A 7,047-nucleotide genomic window follows, 5' to 3' on the forward strand; every position below is an offset into this window, starting at 1 on the left:
CCTTTTTGGTCATGGAAGATTTAATTACATAACTTTTAATTTGAGGAGATCCAACATCTTCCCTTAAATGTGAAGTGAAATTGCTCTTAAATATGTTGGATGAAAAATAAATTTTAGTCTATTTTAGACAAATTTTGTTCATTTCTGACTACACTTCATTTCAGCACAATCATTTCATTACTCAAAGGCAATTACATTTTTATTTTATAAAGGGCAAAGTAAATTTTAAATTAGCATCAGAATTCTACCCCTAATTACCTACCCAATGAATATTGAAGTAGATGCTACCAAGTAGGCAAAGATTAACAGAATTTCAGTTATAAAATTTGGAGGTAAAATATCTCAAAAGTGTATAAAAATATTGACACATTGAAGCTAGACTTAGCTCTAGGGCATTTTATTGCATTTTTACCTTAAAAGGATGAATAACTAGCATCAGCAGAAATGCTGTTGCTTGTTTGCTCATAGTTGTTCATATTTTATTTTTATTGATTCAGAGAGGAAGGGAGAGGGAGAGAGAGATAGGAACATCAATGATGAGAAAGAATCATTGATTGGCTGTCTCCTGCATGCCCCTAATGAGAATCGAGCCCACAACCGGAGCATGTGCCCTGACCAGGAATCGAACCGCAACCTCCTGGTTCATAGGTCAACACTCAACCACTGAGCCATGCCAGCCAGGCTAAAGTTGTTCATGTTAATGAAACAAAAATTAATAGTCTCCAAGTTAAATTTCACAAAATGGAACCATGGCCTCTGATTTAACTTTGTGGGGTAATTTAGGGGGAAACCCCAGTATCATATTATTTCTGTCCATAAACACAAATAAAAATCACTACCAATACAAATAATAAGGAAATAAACACATGGTTATTTATATCTTGGGTTCCACAACATACTGTGATTTAACAATATACTGTACACTGTGATTTAACTCTTCTACAGTAATTCTCATTTTTTCTAAAATAACATTAATAGAAAGGTGAATTTCCAAAATTTCAGGTAATTTAGTAACTAATTATTTCAATGACACTTACTATAGTGTCACAAGATGTAAAACCCAAATGTTTACTGTGTCATTTAGCAAAGAAAGGATAAGGGAGAATGCTCTGCTACTCCATCCTGGACCCAGTTTCTGATCATCCACTCAGTTTCAATGCTTCCAAGTTATCAGTTCGCTCTACTCAGCCTCCCCCAACTCTTAAGTCATTTTGCCTTAAGAGATAAGTTTCTTTTCTGTCGATTAATCCTAATTTTCCAGAAAACTCTGATTTTTCTGACTTCACATGATTCTAATCCATCTACACTAATAAAAGAGAAAGATGCAAATTGACTGTACCTTCACAATGCCCACCAGCCAATCAGGAGTGAGTATACAAATTAACCCAAAAAGATGGTGGGTTAATTTGCATACACAGGCATTGAGAGGCCAGGGTGGGATACCTGCGTTGTCACCATGGTGACAACCATGGTGTTCCGCACCACCCCAGCCGCTCAGGGTCTCTGGGCAGCATGGGAAGGCGGAAAGGTGGCTCCAGCCGAAGCAAAGGCGGTGCCGGCAGCCAGGGGAAGGAAGGCCCATTCTTGCACAAATCTTCGTGCATCGGGCCTCTAGTTTTAAATAAAAGAAAATGCTATAATGCTTACAATATAATCTTGCTTTAATTACTAGTCAGCACAAAAAGGTGAGCAAAGGCCATAAAACATGAATTTTTTTTAAAAAAGAGAATAGCATTGGAAGATTTCTTGGGAGTTGGTCCAGGCATTTTCATATCTATTACATATAAGGACTGTCAAACTCAGCAGATCACAGTTTTTCATAAAGAATTGAGACTCTTGCTTATCACTGACTTTGGCAGAAGTACATTTGTATATTCCTCCCTTGTAATTGCACAGCCCTTCAATTACAGGCAATGAGTGTGCCCACAGAGCAGAATAGACATTTTATAAATATTTTATGATAAAAAGGAGAGCATCACAATCCAGCTTTACCAAATTCTAAAACAACCCCTCCTTTGCCCATGGATTACTTTGTATATATCTCTGAAACATCTGAAAAATACCTTTCTGTGACTTCCTAGGCTGTAAGGAATGAACACTTTTAGATACATTACAATCATCTCTAGTAGACTTTGAAATCTTTCTTCCATTAACATTAACTGAATGTTTCAACTGGATCTTTAAAAAAAGGTCGCCAATTTTCATTTTTTGGGCCTCTCTGAGGTTTGGAATGCTCTATATAAGCTTGTCATTTTAAGTTCCTATTTTTGGAATTCTTTCTCTGTTCATCTAGCAATTTTTCTGGAGGTGAGGGTGTAGCACATAACTGATATTCATGTGGGGATCCTTTCTGCTGGCTTACCTTCATTTGTTCTTTATCAGCCTCTTTTTGAATCTTTAATAACCTGTCCTGTTCTTCTTGTTTATGTCTCTCAAAAAGTAAATGTTCCAAATCTAACAGTTGTGGGGTACAGCTGATTAATGTTTCCGTTTCCTCTTGGTCTGAGGAAGATTCAGAGGACATTTTCTTCTTTTTGCAGAAAAGCATGGATCACTGACTGCTTCAAATGAAGACTCTTGGTTTTTTCTTTTGGAAATACTTTCTTCACTGATCAGTAGGGCAAGATTTTTCATTTTCTGTCTCAACTGTGTTATTTCCAATTATCTGTGTCATAGCTGACATAGTACACCCACTCTCTGTTTTGCCATAAGGCTTAACTACAGCTTTTCTAGAGTGGGAAACTCTGGCTTCAGGTCTCTCATGATTTATGACACATAATTCTTTATCATGATTGCTTGGTCTCATCTTGACTTCTCCTTCAAGACACCATTCTGTACCACTGGCGCATAATTGGCACATAGGTGACTCTATTGATGACTTTGCACCTTGTTCTTGAATTTCAAGGCATATTTGCGGAGAAAGTGTTGGCATATCTTTCTTAATGTCTTGGCTCTTTACACATCGCTACTGTCATGGAGTTTCCTTAGACATGGAGTTTTTCTTACCTTGTTGTGCAACTTCAGACTGTGATGCTGACCCAAATTGAGATTTAGGTGACAAATATTTCTGAATATCTCCAGTATTTGTTTGTTTGCTTTTAGTTTACTTTTGCAGCTTGCTTGAGACTGGATAAGATTTTCTGGAATTCGTGTGAGAAGCCAAGACTTTTTCCTCATAGAAATTGTTAATATTAATGCTTAGCTTTCTTGCCATTCTTCATCACTTTTTTGCTGTTCTTCCATTTCTCTTCTCCTTTTTTCTGCCTTTTTTCTTCTTCCTCCTCCTCTGCCAATAGTTTCTGTATGTACTCTTCACTGGCTTTGTTTGCTTCTTCCTCATTGGTCCCTCCCTCTGCCTCCACCTTGCTTATCTCCTCTTCATATTCTCTTTTCAATTCTCCAGGTTTACTTAACAGATGAACTGGCTGATAAGTCATCAACAATTTCTTCCCATACTTATCCAGAGGCTATAAGCTTGCATTCCTTTGAATAGCGTGTTTGAATCATCGTCCACAGCTCCTTATTGATGAGAGACTTTCTTCAGGTATGGTACCTGGTCCACGAAGAGACCCGGTGGCAACAGAAGGGACAGCATGATTTTGCCTTTTCGACAGGCAATTGGAAGCATGCATTACTGATCATGTGATTACAAGGCAGTGTTACCAGCTCAATCAAGATTACCATGCAGATCCTGCACTGGCATTCTGACAAGCAAGAGATAGATGGCTTCTTTAGGTACAGCCATTTTAATATGCAGGTGAGGATGGTCCCTTAGCTGCTGAGGGGGCAGCCACCGGGCCATGTTTGGAGAAGGACCTTTTTTTACATATATCTGTCCAGTTTTTCCAACACCATTTATTGAAGACACTGTATTTTCCCGATTGTACATTCTTGCTTCCTTTTTCACAGATTGGTTATTTAAGTGAGGGTGTTATAATAATGTTATGATCATAAGGAAACCTCTCTAATGTGTGGAAATAATTATTGTGTGAAATAATTAATGTGTGAAATGTTTGCTGTGTGAAGACCCCAATACTCTGTAACTTCCAAAATGTAGTGAACGCCCCACTATCTTGATGTGAATGCCCTAAGCCCTTAAAGCGTAAACACCCTGCTCCTAGCAAAGGCACACCGTCTGGCCCACACTGATAAGACACAAGTTGTTTACCACCGGCTATATAAGCATCAGATTTTTCTTCAGTGAATGTCTCCTGCCTAATGAGAGGAGAACTCCATGTCACTCCATGAGACAAGCCCCTGATTGGCTGCTCTGCTATGTAAGCCTGAACCAACTGTGGCCACCTGTCTCCATCTTTGTCGTCCGTCTTTCGGTGTACATCGCCAGGTGGCTTTGCTGGAGCCTAGGACCCACTAGGAATAGGTAAATAAACCTTGTGTGACTGCATACTAATTCTGTCTTGTGTGTTCATGTGTTCCGGTTTGGCTCAGCTGTCTAGACATTGAAGTACCAGGGCATAGGCCGTTATTGCTGACTCCTGGTCACCTGCATTTGTCCCACTAAGACAGATAACTAATTAATTGGGGCTTAATTGGGACAGAGGTTTTATTTCTAGGCTCTCTATTCTGTTCCATTGATCTAAGTGTCTGTTTTTGTGCCAGTGCCATACTCTTATTACTATAGCTTTGTAGTATAGTTTGAAATCAGGAAGCACGATATCTCCAACTTTGTTCTTTCTCAAGATTGCTTTGGCTATTCAGGTTCTTCTATGGTTCCATATATATGTTAGGATAATTTGTTCTACTTCTGTGAAAAATACCATTGGTATTTTGATAGGGGTTGCATTGAATCTGTAGATTGATTGGGATAATATGGACATTTTAATTATATTAATTCTTCCTATCCATATGCACGGTATATGCTTCCAATTACTTGGGGGTTTTTTGTTTAATTTCTGTCATCCATGTCTATAGTTTTAAAAGTTCAGGTCTGTTACCTCCTTGGTTAAATTTATTCCTAAGTATTTTATTGTTTTTGATATAACTATAGTTGGGATTGTTTTCTTCTTTTTTATTTTTTTATTTTTTTTTTCGCTAAAAGTATTACAAAGGGTATTACATAAGTGTCCTTTCCCCCCCCCACCCTTGACAAGCCCCTGCCCTCCCTTACCCCCCAGTGTCTTATGTCCATTAGTTATGGTTATATGGATGCATACAAGTCCTTCGGTTGATCTCTTACTCCCCTCCCTCCTGTCCCCCAACCCTCCCTGGCCTTCCCACTGCAGTTCGACAATCAGTTTGAGGCAGCTCTGCCACTGTATTTATTATTGTTCGAAAGTTTGTAATGGTCTTAATTATCCACGAAAGAGTGAGATCATGTGGTATTTTTCCTTCATTGACTGGCTTGTTTCACATAGCATAATGCTCTCCAGTTCCATCCATGCTGTTGCAAATGGTAAGAGTTCCTTCTTTTTAACAGCAGCATAGTATTCCATCGTGTAGATGTACCACAGTTTTCTAATCCATTCATCTACTGATGGGCACTTAGGCTGTTTCCAGATCTTAGCTATGGTGAATTGTGCTGCTATGAACATCTGGGTGCATATATCCTTTCTGATTGGTGTTTCTGGTTTCTTGGGATATATTCCTAGAAGTGGGATCACAGGGTCAAATGGGAGTTCCATTTCCAGCTTTTTGAGGAAACTCCATACTGTCTTCCATAGTGGCTGCACCAGTCTGCATTCCCACCAGCAGTGCACAAGTGTTCCTTTTTCTCCACATCCTCTCCAGCACTTGTCGTTTGTTGATTTGTTGATGATGGCCATTCTGACAGGTGTGAGATGGTACCTCATTGTTGTTTTGATTTGCATCTCTCGGATGATTAGTGACTTTGAGCATGTTTTCATATGTCTCTTGGCTTTCTGAATGTCCTCTTTTGAAAGGTGTCTATTTAGATCCTTTGCCCATTTTTTGATTGGATTGTTTATCTTCTTTTTGTTAAGTTGTATGAGTTCCCTATAAATTTTGGAGATTAAGCCCTTATCAGATATGACGTTGGCAAATATGTTTTCCCACGCAGTGGGTTTTCTTGTTGTTTTGTTGATGGTTTCTTTTGCTGTGCAGAAGCTTTTTATTTTGATGTAGTCCCATTTGTTCATTTTCTCTTTAGTTTCAAGTGCCCTAGGAGCTGTATCAGTGAAGAAATTGTTTTGACATATGTATGAGATTTTGTTGCCTTTGTATTCTTCTAGAATTTTTATGGTTTCCTGTCGTACATTTAAGTCCTTTATCCATTTTGAGTTTATTCTTGTGTATGGTGTAAGTTGGTGGTCTAGTTTCATTTTCTTGCATATATCTGTCCAGTTTTCCCAACACCATTTATTGAAGAGACTATCTTGGCTCCATTGTATGTTCATGCCTCCTTTGTCAAAAATTAATTGAGCATATTGGTTTGGGCTAATTTCTGGACTCTCTATTCTATTCCACTGATCTATATGTCTGTTCTTGTGCCAGTACCAGGCAGTTTTGAGAACAGTGGCTTTGTAATACAGCTTGATATCTGGCATTGAGATCCCGCCTACTTTGTTCTTTCTCAGGATCGTTGCAGCTATTCGGGGTCTTTTTTTATTCCAGATGAATTTTTGGAGAGTTCGTTCTAGATCTTTGAAGAAGGCCATTGGTATTTTAATGGGGAGTGCGTTGAATGTATAGATTGCTTTGGGTAGTATAGACATTTTAATGATGTTGATTCTACCAATCCAAGAACATGGTATGTTCTTCCATCTGTTTATGTCTTCCTCTATCTCTTTTTTCAGCGTCCTGTAGTTTTCTGAGTAGAGGTCTTTAACCTCTTTAGTTAAGTTTATTCCTAGGTATCTTAATTTTTTTGGTGCGATGGTAAATGGGATTGTTTTTCTAATCTCTCTTTCTGAAAGTTCACTATTGGAGTATAGAAATGCCTCAGATTTCTTGGGGTTAATTTTGTATCCTGCTACATTGCCAAATTCATGTATTAAGTCTAGTAGCTTTTTGATGGAGTCTCTAGGGTTTTGTATGTATAATATCATGTCATCTGCAAATAAGGACAGT

At 38.4% G+C, this 7,047-nt stretch overlaps 1 pseudogene; it reads right to left on the reverse strand.

Moving 5' to 3' along the window:
* Positions 1–899: 899 nt before the first annotated feature.
* Positions 900–4,339, reverse strand: LOC102441422 (annotated as a pseudogene).
* Between the last annotated feature and the right edge of the window lie 2,708 nt (positions 4,340–7,047).

Source organism: Myotis lucifugus, unplaced genomic scaffold, assembly GCF_000147115.1.
Source record: "Myotis lucifugus unplaced genomic scaffold, Myoluc2.0 scaffold_8285, whole genome shotgun sequence".
NCBI classification, from domain to species: domain Eukaryota; kingdom Metazoa; phylum Chordata; class Mammalia; order Chiroptera; family Vespertilionidae; genus Myotis; species Myotis lucifugus.